The sequence below is a fragment of the Empidonax traillii genome, unplaced genomic scaffold (genome assembly GCF_003031625.1).
Source record: "Empidonax traillii isolate 1590-97213 ecotype Southwest subspecies unplaced genomic scaffold, ASM303162v1 scaffold207:size1520225, whole genome shotgun sequence".
NCBI lineage: Eukaryota > Metazoa > Chordata > Aves > Passeriformes > Tyrannidae > Empidonax > Empidonax traillii.
The window spans coordinates 1,221,523-1,245,473 of record NW_020955400.1 but is presented as its reverse complement, the minus strand read 5'-3'; positions in this window follow the sequence as shown (position 1 = coordinate 1,245,473).

Here is a 23,951-nt window from a genome sequence, read left to right as displayed (position 1 = left end):
TTATCTCCAGATAAGCTGCTTTCTGGGTGGAGTTATTAATGTTACAGTTTCAAAGTTGGTGGAGATATCAAGCTGGATTCTTTGTATGAAAGGGTGTTTTCTTGATTTTTACATAGCATTAAGGAATAATGTGATCTCAATGCTTAAAAAATAGAGCAAAACCTTTTGAGTTCATGGAGTATTTTGCTCAGTGAGCTTTAATTGCAGCAACAGAGGTAGAGATCAGTGTTAGGAAAAGAACAAAACTCAAAGCAACAAACTCAAGTAAAGATAATGAGATATATTCTTAGGCTAGAGAAGTTGCAAAGGTCTTTAAGAACAGATTGGACAAACATTAATCAGAAATGACAAGACCGAAGCTGAAGCTGGGCACACACTGAGTGACTTCATAAAGGCCTTTCTAACCATTTCCTTGTATAGTGCTGTAAGTTATGATAAAGCTTACATTTGAAAAGCACCACACACATATTGCCTTCATCGAAAGGTTAACTTCTAAATGGCTGAACCACAGGTCTTTTTCCTAAGAAATTGGAAAATGCTAAATTGATAATGATGTACTGAGTCATTCTTTCCACTGCACCATCAAATGACATGCTTGCATCTGTCAGCCATATCCCATTCTAGTCTTTCCTGTCTTGATTTCATTAATAGCACTGGGCCAAACCAGGCAGAATTCCTGTTTGTGTAGGCAGGTGACCTCTCTCATTAATATCTTCTTGCTTTCTGTTTTACTGAGTATAACCCCAATAATGTGACATTTCAAAATCACATACTTCATTAATAGATTCAACTTAGAGTCAGTTCCTAGATGGCAGAAATAAGAATGTCCTCTATATTTTCAGTTCCCTGCTTCTCAGACCTTATAAGGTCCCCATTTATTCTATGATCTTCCTGAGATGCTTGTTCTGTGCCTTATCCTTCACAGTGGGATGGCAAATCCTAGAAGGAGCAGTTGTAATACTGACAGTGATCTCGTCTGACATGAATATGAGCTCTATGCTTTGTCTGGAAATAATTAAGCTGGTGAATTGATCCTCTGCTGAGCTGATGGCTTGACCTTCCTACATTGAGTTATTTCCTTAGAAAAGTGTGGCACATAAGCGGAAGGCTGTTTTTGTAAGGCTGGATGACAGCTCAGAGATACGGAAAGTAATTGTTCTCTGGCAAAAAGAAAATCTCAGTAGGACAGTTATGCTAATAGACCTTTGCTGCTTTAATGAAAAGCCACCTAAATGTCTGCTGCTGTGCCCAGAATGCTCTTGGAAGATAAAGACCAGGCTCTCTAATACAACTAAGCAACTTGAATATGATTGCAGATTTGGGGCCAGGGGTAAGAGTTGTTTTCTTTGAAATGGTGAATTATCACTCCCCATTTTATCACCTGCCTAAGAAGGCACTGCTTTAATTCTTAAACTTCCTCCTAAATGTTTCTCAAGCTTTTCTCTGCACCCATGAGTTTCATCTGGAAACCCTTGTGATTCAAGTAGGTACTGCAGTATTTACCCCATTGGTGTTGCACTTCTTCAAGCCATGGGGGGTGGACAGGCCAAGGGTAGGTTTGTGGTTTTTAAATACTTGGGAAGTGCTGGGAAAGGGTAACAAGGACAGAAATGTCAACATATATGAGAAGAAAAGTGGTGCACAGCTGCAAAAATTATGGTGCAATGAGGAAGCTCTTCATATTTATGATATATTACTGAGAGGGCTAAGTCATGCTACCCCAAGATGCTTCCTCCACAGGTGGAAGAAAAGCATTTGGATGTGATGAATAACATTGCATCTGTTAGGATGTTAGAGGACCCAAGTCAGTGCCTTTTTTTCCTGTTTGTGTTTAAATTATTTTATTTACTGAAGGGGTTGCTTTTTTCCCAAAATTGTGGTTTCCTAAACTTGTCTTAATGTTAAACATAGTTCTGTGGTTTTATAGTCTCTTCACATTAACTTTACAGTAAAGTTAATATGATAGAATGACATTGTGCCAGAATCTCTCAACATTTTTTTTAATTTAAAAAACAATACGTACAAAACTACAAAACAAACATTTTGCTCTCAAAAGAAAGGGAATGTTCAATCATTTCAAGACTCATCCAACTGATGTGGAGGTGAGTTGTTTTCCTTTAGGAGTATTTTTAGAAAAGACCAAGTCTCCACTTTAAACAATTTTTTATATCTTTTCTCAGTCCTCACTGAGAAAGTTTCATCACTGACAATGTTTTTTCCTGGCATCAAGTCTCTGATTAAGAGAGATTTAAAATCCTTTTCCAAAACGCAGTAGATATTTGGCTCTCCTATCTAAATCTTTATTTACATACAGACTACTTCTGATTTGGGAGTTTTTAAGCTCTTTGAGAGGGAATGGTATTATTTTTCCACTTATATCTCAATTTTGCTTTTATCTCAGGTTTTATTCATCTTTATCCAAGGTTGTTTTGCCAGGAAGAAAATGTTGACTTTAAATTTCCATTTTTCACATGAATGTACATAAAAAAACCCACAAACCCTTAACAACAAATGTCACTTCCTTCAAAATTATATTGCCCAACTGTTGTTTACTTTGCAAAAGAAACAAAACTTCCAAAGGTAAGTATAAAGGTTCTTATGCTTACAGCAGAGCTAACAGATTTTGAAGTCTGATGTAACGTGGTCAATTTTATTTGAATGAGTTCCATTACAGCACTTCTACTTAATAAAACCTGACAGAAAAAAAAATATTCATTTGACTCTTTAGAGGATAGACTTGATTATATTTTTTTTCCCCCTGAAACCGACAAACTGGCAGAGTAAGAACTGCATCTACAAAGAGATTTTCTTTCTGTTCAAGTACAGACTGCCTTGAGATTAGCCAAGCTATCTCTGGAATGGGAAGAGGCTCAGTGGATTCTTCAGCTCTCAAGCAAGGGGGAAGAAAAACAAACGACCAAACATAATCCAAGGTGTACACTTGTACATGTGCAAAGCAGTACCTCTGGCAGAAAGAGAATTTGCTTAGATTCCCTGCCCACAAGGTTAAGAAGAGGCTTTGAGTGGCTATATTGCTATCTTGATGTGAGTCCCTGAACTCTTTTTTAGATATGGACCCCCAGCACCTCCGAGGTTTTCTTCTGTGCTGCGGGGAATAGGGAAGGAACAGATTTGTTCAGAACACACTGCTCATGGTAGTGGAACAAGTGACTGGAGTGAGGTCTTGCCAAGAGCTGGGATTATATTATTTGTATATATTGACATATTTTGGAAGAGGATAAATCACTTTTACTCAGGCTAATGTAATTTGTACAGGTGCCTGTAACATTACAATTTAGGAGTGAGCAGTAATTGATAGTGTTTCTGAGCTACCTCAGAAAGTGTGGATTTTCTGCATGACTTAGCTAGAATATTTGTGTTCAAGTGCTGTGTATGAGGGCCTTTCATCATGTACAAGTAAATGCCAGACTAAATCATGTAAGAACAACAAAAAGTTCAACACTCTTAATGGCTTCATATGCTCATAAACTGAGCTATGTTAATTGGGTGTAGTTTCCTAAGAACATAGAACAGGAGAGCTGGAAATAATCTCAGCTGAGCTGGTCAATGTCCAAGAGGCTTGAATAGGCTCTGAGATAACTGTGTCTGAAATAAGGGAAATACTTCTAATATCCTCTAATGAGATGAGAGAAAATTGTACCACCTTTACACAGAATCTAGAATGTCTATTTATTTTAAGGAGAAATAATTATTTTCTTGGAATTACGTTTGTCGCAGTTTATATCTGGAGACCATATGTATTTCTTTACTTCAGCTATTTAGTGTGGACTTGGTGGTGTGTGATGTTATTCCTGAAGTTTACTTGATCAGCTTGGACTGAACCCATTTTACTGACCTTTTTTCTGTTTGTGGAAGTTCCTATGTTATTTTTTCATTGCAAAGTAATCAACAGAAATATTAATATCATAAACACTTCAGCCTCCATCACAGTCAGAATTTCAGTTGGATCAAATCTGTCATCAAAACCACTGGAGAGTGTGAATCGGACAAACACACCTTCAGTCACCCACAGCTTCTCACTTGCTTTGAAGGAGTCAAACATTTCATGAATGAGATTTCTAGAGGATTGTGGAGGGTGGCAAGATACTAGACAGCTCTTTTGAATCAATAGATGGTGTAATGCTTATCTGTAAGAGAAGAAATGTGCTTCAGACTGTTGAGACTGCTGTTCCTTTGTCTCTTTACTACACACCAGTGACTTACCCTTCACAGCTGGGTAGCTGTGTCTTGGAGTGGGTGAGAGCTGTGCATCCAGCCCTTCCCTGGCCACAGGAGCTTTGGGCACATAGCATATGTATTATGCAGCACGAAGTCTTTAGAAGCTGACAATAAAATAAATATACTCATTTGGATAGGTAAGTAGGCTGCATACTATCTATAGGTCTTTGAAAAGTTCTTCTGTACATGCTACCTCAAATGCAAGGGCAGTAGGAAGTTGAAAACTTAGTTCATTGAATAGGTATTTGCTCTAGAAACATGGTTTTCTAATACTTCACATCTAAAAATACTGCAGTATTTCTAGCTTTTCTAACATTTTCACAGGAAACAACAATGAAAAAAAAAGTTGGTCTTGTGTCACATACCCATGGCTTCTTCTGCACTGGAGAGGTTGCGGATGATGTGGTGATGTGGAAAAGAGGAATTTTCAGAATTCTGAGCAGAGCATGACATGTGTGGAGGGCTGCTGCCTTTAGACTGGTTGAAGAGAAAGGCTAAAGTGTTTGAGTAACAGACCTTGCCAGGATACTAAGGCAGGAATTTAAGAGAAAAATCTGTGGGATGGAAATTGTAATAATAGCATGGAATTCAAGCACAGATTTATGGCAGTGAGCGTTAACCATGTAATTTCTGCATCCATTCCCTTCCTTCCCCCCTCTCCTCATTCTTTTCTTTGATGGAAAAGTCCTACCTTCTCCCTTGACCTTAAAGTAGCATGTCCATGTGCAAAGGGACCTGGCGAGTGTCCATGGAACATCTTACATTTAAAAGTGTGCTATGAGGTTTTGATATGGTGCTGTTTGATACAGGACCATGGTAAAAACTTAATGATATAGACCATCCCATTCCCATTCCCAGGAGCAGTCTCAAGCACTATCTAATGAATGAGGATAGAGAGCACTAATATTCATATTCTGAGATTCTTTGGTAGGTATTCCTTGGGACCTGCAGTGAAATGACAGAAGCTCTACTGATATTTAGCAACTAAAAATCTAATCTTGAATTACCAAGAGGAAAGTACAGCAAAAAAAAATTACAGAGGATCCCTCTTCTTTTAAAATTTTTTCATCTGTTACTTGCATGTTTTTGTCAAGATGATATTCAAATCCATGATACTTCCTTCCTGAAAAACTGTAGGTTGTGGTAAATAGTATTTATCATTAAATCCAGATAAGCTGTTGTTCTGGATCTGTAGTTCAGATGAATCTGGATTAATTTAGAAGTGAGGTGTCATGCATCTTAATATGACAATAGAAAAAACCCTACAAGGTAGACTAAAGGTCTGGCTTACTATTCTAGTTACTACAGTGGTCACAAATGGAGGTATGTGGAAAAGTGAAAACAGTAGAGACACGGGTAACCCTGAATATTCTCCCAACTACAGCTATTATTGTTTTAAGAAATGTTTTAAAATGAATCCTATCCTTTTATTTACTCTGAACCTGGCTCCAAACAGCTTTCTTTAATGCCTCATTTATTTTACTGGCAAAGAGGGCAAACAAATTATCCCTTTATAACCTATTCATGAGTTTCATGATTTTGTACACCTCTAGCATAACACCCTTTTGCCATCTCTTCTTTGTGGCTGAGCAGCCCAATCCTGTATCCTTACTCTTTGTTGCGTCCCACCTCTGAATCTCTTCCAGACTCACACAAGAGATGAGAAGACTGCACATAATATTCATGATCTGAATGAACCATGGCATCATATAGGTCTCATTTTGTTCTCTGCTTATCACCCAGCAGTGCCTAAACGTAAAGTTTTTAAGCACTGCAAAGAATTGAGCTGATGTGTTCTTGGAGCTTCTTGTTACGTTTGTATAGATATATGTTATGTTCCTATTTCTGTCATAGTCTCAAGATACCACTTGTGAGTGGTAATGGTCAGCAAAATGGTAAGGAACATTGTTTATATGCGAAGTTGGAATAGTGCTCTTTCTTCTGTGTATCCTTTATTACCACCTGTACTGAATTTCCCCTGCTCCTTTATTGTCCACTCAGCTCTTTGGTCCTGCTGTTTTTCTGTTGGCCTTCATCCTTAATATTTACAAAATAAGAAAACTTTCTCACTGCATTGCTAAGCCTCTCTCAGGTGTTTCACCAGAATGAGAACTAACATGAGTTCGGGTAGAACCATTAGTCAGGAAGAAATGACCATTTGCTTTCAAGTTCTGTTTCTAACTGCTTCCAACTGATTATTTGTCCATGCTCTTCTCTTTTATGCTATATTTGCTCCTTTCTACCACTTTAATAAGGTATCTTTTTTTGAAATCAAAGTAGATATTTTTAGCTTTATCAGTCTTATCCACAGAGTTTCTTGCCCCCTTCAAAGTATAGTTTTGCAGGGCATAACTTTTCTTCAAATCCATATTGACTTCAGAAGTTGACTATTCAGATGCCTAATAATTCTGAGACTTTTTGTTAGAAGTTACTACTTACTTCCCCACTACAGGTCAAGAGGCCTGGAGTTCCTTTGAAACTGTTCATTAAAAATTGACACCACTGTTTGAGTGTTCTTCAGACAGTGATGCGATGAGAGGCTGCACACTATCCATGATAATTCAGTTATTTCATCCTTGAGTTCCTTTAGAGCTCCTGGGTGAATACCATCTGGTCTTGGCAATTTGTAAAGTTCATTTTGTCAATTTGTTTCATAAATTATTTTGTGGTTACTTCAATTTCAGACAGATCCTCTGAGTCACTCATTTATAAAAAACCCAACTCTCAAAAGACCCCTACCATTTTTTTAGATTTGACACGGGAATCTTCCCAGCTTGTCCCAGAATGAGAGCTGTGCAAGAAATAATACGTCTTCTCTTTGTAGTTTCTGCTTTTACATTATGATCAATTGACTCTGCAATCAATCTTACATCTTTGTATTCCTGATACTTCTTATCAATTGGGCCTTGAAGTATTTCCATCTGTCTCACTGTGTGTTTAGGTTTTAGACTGCAAGACTTCACGATTTCTTTATTCTGTTCATTCAGGCATACATCTTCAACTTTCTAAAGGCTACCTCTGCTAATGGACCATGTGGCCATATTGGACCCTTTTTGCTCCCTTTCTCAAGGATTTTTCAGTAGATGGTGTTCATGGGCCCCAGACTTTCAGTATGGTGGCTTTACAGATCTTTGAATGTGTGGATGTGTTTCTTCACTTTACCAAGTTTTTCTTTAGCTTTGCAAAGAGTACTGACTTTTTGCAAGTGATTGTTCTGCTTTGAGGAAAAAGAGTTTTTTCATTTGTTCATCTCTGAGTGACTGAGTCAGGAATTCCTTGCCTTTTTACCTTCTGGGTATCAGCTATAATTATGTACCCACTTAGCTCCTCTGTGTGCCCATCGAATACCGTAAACAACCAACCAATCAACCAAAAAACCTCACCCCTGTATGTTACACACGTGTTTTATCTGTATATGGAATATACAAACACATAAATGAAAGGGTATTTGTATCGTGTTCTGAATCAGTAGCAGCACATGGGGTGAATTGGCTAATTCTGGATCATTCTAATAACTTCACATCATATAGTTCCTGATGAGCTTGTTCCATAACCTTTTAATTTTTTTTATAAGTCTCTCTCATTGGATTGAAGTGATTGTAATGAACAGTTAGCTCATAGTTGCTAAGCACCAAGCAGACCTTCAGTAAAAATGAAAAGATAAGTGTGCAATTTTAAAAATGCACAAGAAATTATTTTATTCCCCAACTGCATCATTTGTTTTGAAATAATTTGCTTTTGTCATCCCAAAACAGGTATTTAGGAGGAGTAGTGGTCTAACCTGAGCTCTGTTTCTTCTGGTTGTATATGGCATGCCTCGGAGCATATCTTTACAGGGATCTTAACATAAAGCTAAGGTGACTCAGTGAGCCTTCATCTTTATAAATTAACAATTTTATCAGTTACTAAAAACCACAAGCAGTATTATCTTATCTGCTGGTAGCAGCTCTCTGCATGTGGGCATCCTGAAATACTGACATCTATTTGAACTACTAAGGATCCTGTGCAGTTACATTTTTAAGACTGATTAAAGCACTAGAAGAGTTGCATACTAGTTTTAAATGTTGTTAATATTAAAAACAAGTGAAATTGTCTGCTCTCCTAATGCTATGAGTCCAGCTGACTTGTGGGCATATCCTTGTGTACAATACATACATTCTTATCTTCCTGTGAAACATGAGAAAAACGCCTAGTAATGAGATGGGTAAAGGAAGACAGTGATGACAGGTTTTACGTCTAATTGCCCTCTAATGCTTTGATCCTACTGGCCCATTGTTGTGAGCTTTGTACCCTGTCTGTGCACTAAAAGTGGTCAGAATGCATCACAAAACAAGTCCAAAAAGGTTCACTTGCCAAAACCAACCTTTTTTTCTTTGTTGTTTGGTTAAAATGCTTAATCTGAAGAAGGTCAAAACGCAATTTAGTTGTGATAAGGTTGAGGCATTTTAGCTCAGTTTTATCCATCAATCTCATCTCTTAAACTCAGTGTTAGAAGTTCTATTTTAGTGTTTGAACCAGCTTTTAATGCTGTGTTGTGTCGTGACCAGAATAGTAGGCAGGGTGTCACGCAGAGGACACCCGCTGCGGGCACCCCTCTGAGAGCAGTGCCAAACCAAAGCAAATATCCCTGAGTCCCTCCAGCTACTGCTGTCATCTGGGGAGAAGGAATATGATTGTTCCCTGTAAATACGTCTTGACAGAATATGACCAGCACTTTCATGCACATGCACTGTATTATATAATACAGTGTGTAGACATTCATAGAAAACTTTGCAATCACTGTCGTATTTTCTTTTACTTGATCAGATGTCAATTTACAAGGACTTTCTGATCTCTTTCAGTGGTGGTAGAATCATAACATTTCTTCTGGTTTCTACTTTTAATACCAGCATAAATGCTACTGCAAATAATAAGATTATTTTTCTCTGAGATTGTTTAATTTTGTGTTGTGTGCCTTAATGGCTTGCAGCTGTTGATAGACCAGTGTGAAACTGCAATGGTATTTTCAGTCTCTCAAATAAGACTTTTAGTGAAGTTAAATTTCCCTACTCATTTATAAGATGCCTCACATGTGGTGAAATAGGATTCACTTTGCCTGAACTTTGTTCTCTGAAACAAGTTGGCTTGGACAAATGTGGTTGATGAAGAGAGGAAAGTACTTCCAAGCCTTGAGCCCTCCCATGCACTGAGGCTGCCTCTGTTTGCAAGTCCAAGGATTTTCCTGTGGAGCAGGCTTTGTTTTTTCATTGGCTGCATGTACAGCTCATAAATGGCTTTAAGATGGGTGCATAAAATCAGAAGTGTAGTTGAAGGATTAGAACTTTGGTAATCTTCTGAGAGGGCAAATCTATGCAGGTAGGTCGAGAGACCTCTAGTCTTTCATTTGCTAGCCAAGACCTGCTATTTTCTCAGGTGTAGCATAATATCATGCTGTCTTTTTACTTTTCATCTGTGAAAAAACAGTGTTGTCCACTGCTCTCATTGTATAATCCACAGTAGACTGCCTTACAAGCTGCATCTTGTTGTGTCAGCCTTATCAACAGGCAAACAGCTATTATTTGCTGAATATAAAATGCCTACTCATGTTAATATGACTGGCTTCTTTAAAGACATCTGATCTGAGCTTTGCTGATGTATGATTGCACCATTTTTCTCTTCCTAAAATGCTAAGCTGCTTCTGGAAGAAGGTTCTTCTCTCCAAATGAGTGGTATTTCTGAGGCAGTAATTTCCAGGAAAAGCTTCTCTCCCATACAAAGCAAAGGACTTCAAGTGTTCAGAGACTGATGCAAAATCATGGGAGGCATTCCAAACCTTGTATAAACTGAAGAAATCTCTCAAAGCGTGGACTGGTGTGTAAAATATATTGACTAGAGGCTGCCCCTTGGTAAAAGAGGTCAAAACTACTTCATATAATCTTGGATGCACTCTGGAAGTAATAACAAAAGGCACTCAAGGGAGTCACAGTCCCACCTTGATTGTCTGCTGTATAAGCTTCCCATACAAACGCATATTGGTATTGAATGACACTGAAATGTTAGCACCTGATAGTTTGATTCCACAATTATACTTTTGTCTCCTCTCCCTGGAGTTCTCAAGTAATTTAATGGCTAAATCATTGCTTTATGACTGTTGTTAAATTGCAGAAAATAAGCTTTGAGGTTGAAAAGGGAAAACAGAATATATCTAACAGTTACTTACACCTGGTTATGCAGAAATGTGAAAACATTTTCAGCCTCTTTCCAGCAGGGATTTCAGTGCTCAAAGTGATTTCTGCTTCCCTCTTGATGTGGTACTAAAACACTCTTTTGGAAGGCCTGTGAACCTCTGAAAAATGAAGAAAGTATTCCTTATTCAGCAATGAAGATCTAATGACCTCCAGCACCTGCCAGCTTTGGGGATTATTGCTTGCTGTGGCTTGAAGTGGTAACAGAAGTAAGGAGTCATTAGCAGCAAATGTTTGCTGCTTTTTGGTTTTGTTGTTTGTTTCTCCCTCCTTCCTAATTTCAGTAATCCCAGCTATGGAACAAATGATCATTTCCAAGTAGTTCTGCTGAGTAAGGGCTGGTATGTCTGACTGCACTGTCAATGAGGTTAAAAAACCCCAAAACCAGAAACACAGAACACAGTCTCCTCCTGTATGCAACCATCTCAGAAATGAGGGAGATTAACTGGTGAGAAACCTCAAAAGCAGAAAGCTGAGTGTAAAATGGGGTGAGTTAAATTACTGTGCAGCAGATGATAACATTTCATACACAAGTACTGTCTGCAAGGCATGTCTATCGAGTAGGATGATTTTTTTCAAACCAACTTAATTACAGAGAAGAAATTGCTGAGAAATAATTACCATTGAGTTTCTGAAAGAGGCATTTTCAGTTGCAAGTGGTAATTATAAAACATAATTACACTTAATTTAAGTTAATGTAAATTAAATTGTATTTCATTTTCAGCTCCAGTCACTCTTTCAAGATTATTACTAAGTGGGGAGAGTGAATCAGACCTGAAAAGAGGTCTTTATGAACCGACCACAAAATTCTAAATTATATTTCAAAATTTCAATTTTAACTAAATAATTGGTGTTTCAAGAGCAACAAAGTTGAGAAGACAGAAAAGGCTTTATAGTAAAGACCTTTAATTTTCTGTACACTTCTTGATATATTAGGTATGAATAAAATCTGGCCCATTTTGTTACTTTTCATAAGTTATTTGGAGGGTCTTCCTTGAAAATGGTGAAGATTAGGCTGATCTGAGTCCAGATACAGTATACAGCTAATTAAGGTCACAGAACACCCAGACACAAAATAACTTTTATGTCAGCATCTAAAAACACATTGTATTTAATTTATATACCAGAAATATACAGTCTGAGAGAAATTAGGAGGGAGGAAAACAATACACTATTAGACTTTTAGGCTCCTTCTCGATCATTCTAATGCAACACAAAACAGTCAGTTTTCTGGATTTAGAGTCTAATGGGAACATTTCCAGCCTAAGTGTAGAAGAAACATATCCCCATCAGCCAGGTACTTTTTTTTTACCCAGATGTCTTTTAAATTAGTAACTGAAATAGCATCTTTCCTCCTTCTGCCTACAGTTACCTATTGGAGCAGCCTGGCACTCTAGGTTTTTTCCCTGTTTGCCTCCACTGGGGGATTGCTTAACAGACTTAAAATATTAATATTGCTGCACTGAGGCTGAGGCTGATCACTCCAGCGATGCATTGCTACCACTGTGCTCCATTGGCAGTGCAGTGGCACCACGTGGCAAACTGCTGCCTGGCCTTTAAAAACAGCTCTAAAGCCATTCATTCCAAGGCAATGTAATGAATTTGTACAGAGAACCTGATTGCTACCAGGCTCTTTGCTTATTAGGATATTTTTTTCCTTGGAAAACTTAGAATCATAGAACCATTAAGGCTGGAAAAGACCTATAATATCACCTAGTCTAATTATTAACCTATCAGTGCCAAGTCCCCCACTAAAGTATGTCTCCATGCACATATCTTTTGAATACTTACAGGGATGGGGATTCCATCACTTCCCTGGGCAGCCTGATCCAGTGCTTGTGTACTGCTTCAGTGAAGAAGTTTTTTGTATAATATCCAATCTAAATTTCCCCTGGTACAAGTTGAGGCTGTTCCCTCTTGTCCTATTACTTGTCACCTGGCAAAAGAAAAAAACCCCCACCTCACTACCACCTTCTTTCATTGAATTGTAAAATTCACCTTTTAAGTCATAGCACTTGCATGCATGCTTTGGCCATGTCCCTATTAAATAACAGCTCTTTGTGGTCCTGGAAAAGCCCAGTATAGCTGCTCCATGACAAAGACAAGAGGACCTGAAGGCCATGGAAAATAACTCTGTATTGAGAGAGACATTGGTGTTCTAGCTGTTACTATAGATAGTCCAGCTATAGTTGCAATCTGGTAGAGTGCAAATTATTGGTTTTAAAAACCAGGCCCTATGTTACCTAATGCAACAGCCTTACCTTCACTTTTTTTGCGACCAAAACCCTTTCACAAGTCACCACAGCTGAGCTCTGGTACCCAGTTTACAGGAAGTGGGGAACCCAAGACTAAAGAATTGGTTTTAAGGAATTTGCAGGAAAAAATTATGATCAAGTTAGCTTTTTCAGTAATGTTTCAAAGGTGGCTTATTTATGCTGATCAGATTTACACAATTCATATTACCTGTCTCACTTCTAGGGAGGAAGGCAACTTTTTTTTTTTTGTGGCATATTAAACTCTGATTTTTCCCAGTTTAATTTCCTTTACTGGCTCAATACAGATATGGTATATGTAACTAGGGTACTGTGTAAGGGTACTGAATCTCCTCGAGTTTATCTTCTGAACAATAGGTAGTGTAAGCACCCTGTTGTGTTAACTGCTGTACTCATTAAATTATGTACCATTTAATGTAACTTAAATTATTTTCAAGTACTTATTTCAAATTAATTAAAATGGAAATAGATACCATGTGTTCTCAATATGGAAAAAAAAAATCCAACAAAGAAATATGGTAAAGAATTAGAACATTTTAATGTGGAACTCTACAAAACTGCTTCTGTAGCTCAAGTTTTTTCCCTGGATGGCTCAGAATGTACAGAGTCAAAATTCTTTCAGCTGGCAAGCACTTCCTTCTAATCCATTAATGAGAGGCAGTGTTTAGCTCCTCTCATATTTTAGCCTTCTAGATCCTTTGTTCCCATACTAACAACGCTTTTCCTAATTGGAAGCAATCTGGGAGTTTGCTGGGATTAGCACTAGGACTGTGAGTCCCCAAACTGAGTTGTTTTGGAACTAAGATTCAGCACAGCTTCAGTCTTTGTATTCACCAGTGCAGAGAAGGTTAGTGTCTTCTGTGCAAGATGCCTGTCCGGGTTGGATTTCTGTTTCCCTTTCTCTCATGCGTTGTTTCTTTGTAACTCTTTTTTATACAAAATACTATACCTAAATTTATTTTTTCAAAGGCTAACTGAAGTTGTGAGTTGACTAGTTAAGGTCAAGAGGTAGACAGCTGGTGAAATCCTGACCCAGATGAAGATAATGGTTGTTTTGCTATTGACATTGAGAGACAACATTTTCTTTCACTAAGCTGTAGCACAGGAGGGGACACCTGTGTAAGAGATGGAGTACAGATGGGTGTGCTAAGATGTAGTATCTACTGGTAATAACCAATATAATCAGCCCAACAGTCAATATTACAACTGTCCTACTGAACTGGTTCAAATCATATCTAGAAAGAAAGGGGGTCAAGAGGGTTTGGGGATTGGGAGGGGAGGGGGAGTGTTTAAGTTTTTTTATTATTATTTTTTTAATTTTGTGTAACGTGTATAATTCCTCTCTAATTTTGCTTCAGTTGGTACACATAGGCTCACTCACCTTCATTTCACAGTATTCTATTTTTCTTTTTAAGCCAATCACAGACAAACTCAATCCATGTATTTCTTTAGTAGTCCTATATGCTGTATTAAACTGAAGCAGTGATGAGTGATCCACAGCTTGTTTGCAGGACAATATTAAACGTACAGTGTTCCTGTTTCCCTTTATTTGCCATGAATTTTCAGGCTTGGTCCTACAGTTTAAAAAGCAAAAGTAATTGCAAGAGCTTCAGCTTCTGTCGAGTCCACTGTGCAGCTGAAACAGATGACTAACTGCCCTCCACTGAAGTGCTTTTGTAAGACAGACTGATCTTTACTGCCCCTTTCTCTCAGACGGAATGTATTCCTGACATCCGGCTGATGGAGAGTGTGTCTGGAACAATTTCTACCCAAGCATGTCCTGCTTCCTTCTTCAGAAGTCCAAAAACAAAGCCAGGCCTCTTGAATTGCAGTTCTTAGAGTGAAATTTCCTTCTTTCTGTACTGTGTGACACATCTGTTTGGCTTCCCTTTGTCCAACTCAATAATAATTCAGGACAATAGCAAGTTCCTAAAAGCTAATGTTGTTACAATTGGATAAATAGATTTTTTCCTTGAGAGAGACTTGTTTATAGGTAAGCAACTCCCTTTTCAGTCATGAACTATGTGAATTGTGTCCTTTGTTTCTCTTCACTTTACAGAGAGCATATTGAGATGCAAAAACCTTGATAAGCATTTCTAGAAAAATTGTATTTCTCTTCTCCTAAAGTACCTCATTCTCCTCCCATCTTGCTTTGTAAATAAAAGAAAAATATGCTCAAATGAGATGGGTAAACATAATAATGCAGTATCTGTGCTGTTTTGGAAATGTGTGCATTGTAACTGCTAGAGGTGATACTGGACGAAAAGCACTATGAGAATATCACATTAATCACACCTTTTCTAAACTTCTTTGTTATTTATGAAGCTCTTTATTATCTGTTTGCAGAAACCATTTTCTTTCTAAGACTATAGGCACCTGCATTGGCACAAGGCCATCTAAGGAATCTGTCATACATTCAAATAACTCTTAATATGCAAAAATGCTCTATGTAGATGTATTGCAAGTATTCAAATGTGAGATTAGATGAGGTGAATAGGAAGAGGCAGCCAACTGAGAAAATGGCAATTTGCTAATGATATCTTTCAAACAAATGATTCACATCCCAAGCTTTTAGCTGTAATCTCACTTTTACAGTACATAAGTGTCTATAAACAAGTCTGACTTTCTCCAGCAGTAGAGAAACTTTTGCAGTACTCCTAGGCACGTGCTGTTTTACCACACACTTCCTGATGGGGTGAGATTTATAGCAGAATTTCAAACATGCTTAATTAAATCCCACTGCCATCAATCCTGCCATTTACCAAGGTATGCTGGTTTTCAACTCTCCAAGTATGGGCTGGGTAGTCATGTCAGTAATAGAAGCCTAAATGGCTGACACAGCTTCAGAGCAGCTGTGTATTCAGCATGCAGAGAATCCCTTTTCATGATCTTTTTCTGATTCTGAAAAGTATGTTGCCTTGAGAGAGCTGGGTGTTAACCTAACATGCTGTAGGCATGTACTTTTTTTAGGGTTTATGCTGATATTTTTGGTACAGTTCTCACTGTAGCAAGACACCCAGAAATGAACACTATACAAGTATGCAAGCTCCTTCTACCCTTGTATGTTGCTTTTATCTTAGATTTTATAATTTAAATTTAAAAAAAAAAAAAAAAAAAAAAAAAAGGTCAAGCAGGGTAGAAGAATTGCAATGTGTTGAAAAACTTGCTACTCATTTTTCTATATAATATAGTCAGGTACTACCAAGGGTCTTATCTATGCTTCATCAGAATTTGAATGGGGTAGGACTCTCAAGAAGAGCAACTGGACGGGGTAGAATCCTGTTTTTAAAAATGACTGGTTTATGTTTGAACTAACCCAAAAAGAGATTGTATATTACTACTGTGTTGAAACAATAACAATGCTGAGGACACATGCAAGAAAATTCCTCTTACTTGTTGTGCATAGAACAAGGTCTTTCTTGTTCATTAGAACTACCATAAAGCAAGCTTACATCCGCTTAAACTACGGAGTAGCCTAGCCCTCCCACCCCTTCCAAGAGAGTGTAGGAGAAGAAATGACCATTTTCACACTCCACTTTGGAAAGAAGTTTGAATTAATGTATGGTAATGCTAAAGAATCTGGCTAATGTTCATCACAGATTTGTTTCCTACAAACAGCTACACAAATGAATATTCTAAAATTAAAGCAATATACAATCATTAACATAGACTGAGGTGGATAGGAAGAGGCAGCCGACTGAGAACACAGCAAGTTGCTAATGATATCCTTCAAATAAATGATTCACACACCAAGCCTTTAGCTATAATCTCATTCACACAATACAGATCTCTGCAAGGAAAGAACAGAAATAAATTGTGTTTTGCATCACTAGGCATCTCAGTATAATCAAAACCCCAGATCCAGGTAAGTATGCTATTGAATTTTAAAGTATTCTTATCCCTTCCCAAAAACATCCATTTACATGTATCAACTTTGCAGTCCTTGTTTTGCTGCTTGAGCTCTGCTGCTAAGCTACAGGGAAAATTAAAAGCTCACTTCAAGCCAGAAGTGATCATAAATGGCAGTGATACCAGGATTTTTGTGAAACTTATACCAATAGAATTAGAAGGAATGTCTGAGTTTGATAGGTGCTGCTCACAGGTAAAACTTTCAAACTACTGGAGTACCAAATGGAAGGTAAGAGCAGGACTTTCAAAGTCACTGTGGTGTGTAGACAGGAAGGTAGATGCTAATTTGGGATTTTCAGAAGTATCTGGAAAGCCTGACCTCCTAAAATCAGTGTTTACTCGTGTTACTGTAGTGTTTTGTCCTGCATGTGTGTTGATGATAATTTACATGTCTGTATGTGAAATAAAAACAACTGTCTCACTTCTAGGTGAAAAGGAGCTCTTCCAGTATGTTTTAGTTTTCAACTAAAATTTAAGCAGAGGTTTAATTTGTCTTCAGTTATGGTTTTCAACCTCTTTCTGGTCAGAAGTGTGATTCTGAGCTGGCCCATTTAAATTTTATTCCACAGTGCCTTTTACAACTGGTAGCTTGTACAGCTTGTATTACCTTGCACAACTGTACACCAGCCCAGGGTGTTTTAGAAATATGAAGTAATGAAGCTGAAACTGTTGGTTCAGAGACCAAACCTTGACATTAGTTGCCTGGTTTAATGACAGCTTAGTGAAGTATATCTGACAAATGCAGTGTTTCTGTTTAGCATGTTTACCTTGAAGAGAGTTAGAGGCAGAAATTGGACAACTATCCCTTATTTGTTTTGTTGATATTCAACTCTAATGTTTCACCTCTACTGCAGTTTTTCACTGACTTTTTCTCTTCATGACCACACGTAATGACCAGTAACTCTCATAATTCCAGCACAAATTATAATATCTTTTGGGGATTTGTATAAATCTTAAGTGTTCCAGATGCCATTTTTTTCCCTAAGTTTGCAGGTTATGGTATGTACAATGTAAGTGAATAACCTAAAAGCAGAAGGAAGTACCACAATTGGGGTGTGGGGAGGACAACACACCTGAGGAGTGAAGTGAAGTTAGAGCTTGACTGTATTTTATTTCTGTGTTTAAAATGGCACAAAGCATTCAAAATAGTAGTACAGACATGCTCAAATCAGAAGTGTTTCAGAGCCTAGATATGTATAATTTATCACAGGACCACTGGTAAATATGAGTTCAACTTTGTACTAATCCCCATGCTGCTTCTCTACCTTGGGAAGTCTCAGCAGTGGTGACTTGGGTTCCAGAAGAGGTTTTTTTTTCTGGAACTAAGCATTGTCACAAAGCTCAAAGAGGAGAAACTTCCTTACAGGAAACTGAAGTCTTGCCAATTGCCCTCAACCTTTCCAGTCCTTTAAAGAATGCTTGGTATCTTACTGTAAGACTGGTTCTCTCCCTATTTTTAATAGCCAGAAGTACAAGGGGGTTTTCCCTGCTGTAGGAAACCAAAGGAAACTTGCCCTTCCTGCCCTGTAGCCCCACAGAGAGCAGCAGTGATTAGAGCTCTGAAACATTTCCTGACCCAAAGTGCCCTACTAGAAATACCTGGGGCATTCTCAAGTGACCATGACATATCCAACACCCTGTTGCACAGAGCCTGAGCCTTTCCTTGGTAATAGGGGTGATGGCAGCCCCACTACCCGGGCCTATCACAATGACAAAGCAGGCAGTGAATGGCAGGCTGCTTTGCAATTCCAGCAGCCTGTTGTCTCGAGAATCATTCTATTCTGATGCCCAGACATTTAATGCCCCACTGTGCACAAAGCCACTGTGCACCAGATGGAGCAGAGCTCATCTCCGTGCCTGAACAGCCTCAGATCTGCTAAAGTTACAAAATTTGTATTTCAATCTCAGGAAAAGTGTGTCTAGCTGACAAACAGGTCTCTAATTAAATGCTGTGGTCATTCTCTAGCTCCCTTCTTTCTTTTTTTTTGGAGTGCTGCTTACAAACCAGATTAATCTTTTTGTGGATTGATCAGTTCACCCGACTCTGTCCCTTAGCAGCTGTGGGGTGTTTTAGAAATATGAAGTAATTCATTTGATATAAGATAGGGTGTCCCTGGGGTTCACAGAACTGGAGGACTTTTGACCCTCTGCTGTGGCGGAAGCATTTCCAATGAAAGGTGTATTTTTCTGTTTGCCAAAGCTTCTATCTTCTCCTAAACTTGGAGTGTAGCCATGCTCAGGGCCAGATGTCTGATTTTGCAGGCCTACTTTCAATTTCAACAGCAGTCAGTACCCAGCTTCATTAATAATTCAGGTTTTTCCTTCTATTAGGAATCAAGATCTTTTCCTCACGAATCTTGAAATATTTTAGTCAATCTTATAAATTTTTTCGTATTCTTCTAGGTGGTAATACTGCCTCTGGTTGAGTTCTGAAGGTTTTTTATTCTATAGTTTTCACTTTGAGCATCCTTTTAATAATGTATTAAGCAATATGATCATTCATATTGAGTGTCTGCTTTTTTTTTTCAGGTCCTCTCTTGAGACACAAATGCGTTTAGGAAGCTTCCTGTTTCAGAAGGATGGATCCTGTTTTGCTCTGAAGTGAAGGAAAAAGTTCTCTTGCACTTCAGGGGGGTACTTTACATTTACTTGAATTAATAGTTGAATTACCATGTGATTGTGTTATAGAAGACCAAGTTCAAGATGTACCTTCAATTTGGCTTGGAAGCAGGACATTATTTTTTATTGTTTTTTGCAAGTTCATCTCAGAATAAATGTATTCCCCAATTTCACACTGGCCCTTCATTAAGTTTAATGTGACAGACTTATAAAGTACAAAGAAAGAATTTCTGCTGTGACATCCCATATCTTTAATAATTTATAAAATCTTGTCATGCAGTTTGGCTTTCTTTGACATTTTATGCTTTTACTTAAGCAGGACAAATGAAAAAAAGTAGGACCCCAAGAAGAATTAGTTCCAAGGTAAGCATATTGTACATAAGATGTTTGGACATCATTGAAGGCTCACATTCGGCTGATCTAACACAGAATGACAAACTGGCACTTCTTTCTCACTGACATTTATTTCCGAAGAACCTGATTTCTTTCATTTTAAGTAGTCTCTGATATGGTCACTGAGAAAGCTCTGAAAGGTTAATGTCCTTGGCGTAGTGGTGGCACTTGGGTGCTATGACTGCTGGCATTTTCAGGAACCTGGGAGAAAGGCTTTGCAAAGTATGAGTGCTCCATTCATCAAAGTGCCCTGTCATGGTGTTGTAAATGCCAGCCTCTAATGTGCACCTTCTATGCGTGTTGGAAAAGGCCTGGCAGGGAAAATTCTGCCCTACTGCAAAGGTGGCTGACTGTGGCAGTGTTACAGAAATGCTTTTCCTAATCATCAGAGAAGACAGTGACTATTCCACACTTGGAAACAATCAGATCTTTCTCTTCTCCCATCACTTCTACTTGATATCCATGCCTTAAAGGAGATGATTTTGCTATCTGTCCTGAAATGAATAAGCTTTGTCTGTGAAATGATGTTCACTAGTGCAATTTCTATTACTCCAGTCTGAAAGGTCATCCATTTCTTCCAATACAATTGTCTAACCCTATTACATCTCTGTAATGCCTCCCAACTTCATAGAATCAGCAAACTTCACCAACACGCTCCAAATACTAACAAGAACATTATGTAAGATGAGACCAAGAGGCCAATTGCTGAGAAGTTGCTCGCCTTGTCTCCTTCCAGCTTGATACTCCTTTCCAAGCCACAAATTTAACCCATTTCTTACAGTTCTCACAGGTATTCCCTATCTTCTCCAGTTTAAGAACTTCCCATGTTGTAGTAATTTAAATATTTTCTGGTCAACTTTGAACTTCCCAGTGTGAATACTAATTACCTCAGCAGAGAAGAAAATCTGTCTAATATGATCTAACAGTGGCAAATTCAAGTTATGTCCTGTCCAATTTGCTATTGCCTAATTCTTTCCATGTCTGTAAAAATTCTTTTCTTTAAAATTCCCTTCAGTTTTAGTACAAGCAAAATAAAATGAGTCTATTGCTGCCAATATATTTTATGTTACCTTTATTAGATTAAAGTCATTGTGTTTGCTGTTCTCCAGTAAGGTAACACTGGTGACTCCCACTTCCCTTGTAAATGTGGCATATTGCACATTGCTTTCCCCAAAACTCTGGGGTGTAAATTGTCCTGTGGCTTCATCTGAATTGCATTATTTTTGCGAGTATTTTACTTGTATCTACCTTGAGGGCACTTCATGTGTATATACTAAGTGTCAAGTTCTTGCCTTCTCTTAATACAAATTTGAACCAAAATCTTAGGGTTTTGGGACCATAGTTAAAATGCCTTTATCTTTTATATCCCTCTGTGGCAGCATGGATGGGCTCTGTGAGGGCTCAGGAAAGCAGTTACCCCCTGTAGGCACTGAATCAGCTGGGGGGAGGATTCCCAGCAGGTGGATTTAAAAAACATGTTTCTCAGGGAATATTCCCAGAGGAAACTGAATTCAGTGAAAATCTTTACAGGTGGAGGAGGTTCTCTTTTTCAACTCCAAGTTGAATGAAGGTATTGAACCCAAAACCTGGCATTAGCTGCTACTTTTATCCCATTTTAAAAGAATATCTGTGGCAAACATTGCCTAGATTGGTAGGCAGCAAGAGCCCATGTGCTGACCTTTCCCAGCCTTAAAAACAGCAAGGTGATAAAGACAAAAAAAATCTGTTTGTTTAAAAGAAAAAAGCACTTGAGGACAGATGTTGTCTCAGAATGTGCCATTGTGTCTTTGTGCCAGTCTCAATGAGAGACAGTAGAGGTATCTGTGCCAATAAAAATAAGCCTGCAGTTCACTTTCTTTCCACATTTGCATAAGCAGAAGCTGGAGTCTGTTCCAGCATATAACCAGTAGAGACTGTATCTTTTCTGCTGCTCTGAAGTCCCATTCATGCAGGCACAGTTCTGGGCAGAAGTCTGAAGCGTTTCACAGTGAAAAGCCATATGTGAGTATGGCATAGTACCCTGAGAAGCTGTAAAACTTACTACAGCTTGAATAATCTGACATAAATTGAGCATTTAGGCTACCTGTGATCCACTTAAAATGACAAATATAAACATACTGGGAGGGCAAGATTGGGCTCCTTTTTCATCAAAATGAGAACCAGCAGTGTAAGTTTATTTTCGTGGTACTGCAAGCACAAGCAAAAGACCTGTAGGCTCCTCCTGCAAATCTCTCCTTTGCAGAAGCAAAAAGCTTCAGTAGCACAGCATGATATACAAGAGGATAAGCACGATTGCATTGCTGATCTTCTGTGTACCTTGCCTGAGGGGACCAAGTTGCAATTGTTTAACAGCCTAATCGCAATACTAAAATGTAGTTCAGGGTGGGCAGCGAAGACTGACTTTATTTTAAAAAGTGAATTAATAAAATAAACAAAATAAACAAAATAAAATAAATAAACAAAATAAAATAAACAAAATGGAAAAAGAACAGTATCAGCAAGTCCAGGAAGTTGACCAAAGTGGTGGAGAGTAGCACCTTCTTTAATACTGTGAGATTGATTTATAAGACTACAGTCCTGAATAAACTCTGCTTCGCTACGGAGAGCTTTGATTTTACTCAGTAAAAGTTGCTCTTTGCATTTTGTTTTTATCTTAAGCTGTATCTAGGATATGAGAGGAAGAGAAGAGCATTACATTCTTCCATGGGCAGACATCAGAATAACAACAATTCAGCATCTTCTGTACATGCAAAGACTCTCAGCCATCACCTTCAAAATAAATCATTCCACTTACTCCAAAAACAGTTTGGCAACCTTTGGGGCCTGCAGCAGACAAAATTACTTTTTTTAGTGTTCAGTTAAAAAATCAAGACTTACAATAGGCACTGAATAAAAAAATGCTAGCAAAGTGACCTTTTTGTCAGCAGTTATGAGAGCTTATGCTGCTTGACTGAGCAGACTGGACAGTCAGAATACTCTTTGTCTGTAGAAAATTGAAACGAAAAATTTAATTGAGGTCGCGAAAGACTGCATTCCTGAATGGAGTATGGGCACAAGAACAAATTTTTTAAGGAGTGATCAGTGCTATAAAATTTCTAGGAGTTTTCTGAATTTGGAGCAGAAATATTCAGTAGACTTGAAATTTCTAGGCCAAACTGAATTCTGATGTGTTACGAAATTTATTTTTTTTGTTTTATTCTTCTGTAGGTGTTTTATACATCAGTACTTAACAAGCTAAGAAACCTCACTTATATTGTGACCCATCAGATCTCTTTGTAACTGTGAAAGTAAAATATTCTACAAGAGGTAATACTTTAGGTGTAAATACAAGATTTGTGTTGCAACAATTATGCACATAAAAGTACAGAACAGAGAGGTGAGCAGGATGCATACTGACAGTCTGACTTGTCTAGAAGAAAGTTCTCCCTGATAAGACAGAGGTACTTTACTGTTAGTTTCAAGTCATAATATTGCAGTGTTCAAAATCTCGAACATCTTGACATTCCCTGTCTGATACATTTACTTAATATTTCTTCTCCTACTCTTCTGTGGAGCTCATTCTTTCTGAGGCCCTAGGTAGAGAAAGACATCCTTATTTCAAGCTTTCATCAGTGTTTCTGCTGAATGGTGATCAAATAAGGTAGAATCACTTTGTTGTAGATGTATAGAAAATGTTTTTTTCTGTTGTATGATGAAAGGGAAACTTGGCTCATTCTAATCCACAGCACCTCAGAAGGCAACCTGCTGACATTAGGTCTCTTTCGTGTGTTACAAGAAACAGCGGATCTAGTAGAAATGTTATCTCAGCTTTCAAGAAGCACTTAGCCTTTTAGTCTGTACTTTGCTTTCAGGATCCAGTATGAAAACTCAATAACTTGCATTGAAACTCAGCTCTTATCACCAATTATTCTCAACCATAAACCACAGTTGTTCCTGGAAACATATTGCAGCAGACCTGGTCAAGGTTCACTGAAGTTTAGTCCAGTCTTATCATAACACTGTGGCTCCTGGTGAATTGTAGCTGATCTGTGGAGCTGTGCTGGCAGTCAGGCACAGATGAGAGCTTCGGAGATGCGGTGTTTTATCTGTTACTGAGCATGTGCTGCAATTAAATCTAAAAATTAATAGAAAAAATTATATTTCCAAATAGGCTAAAGGGCGATATCTCAAAAGCTACTATGAATCATATCAGGAAAGATTTCTGATAAGATTGTCCCAAATAGCCCCATTTGGGGGCAGATGTGAAATGGGGTTTGCAAATCCTAAGCAAGGGCAGATGGTAGCACAATATCAG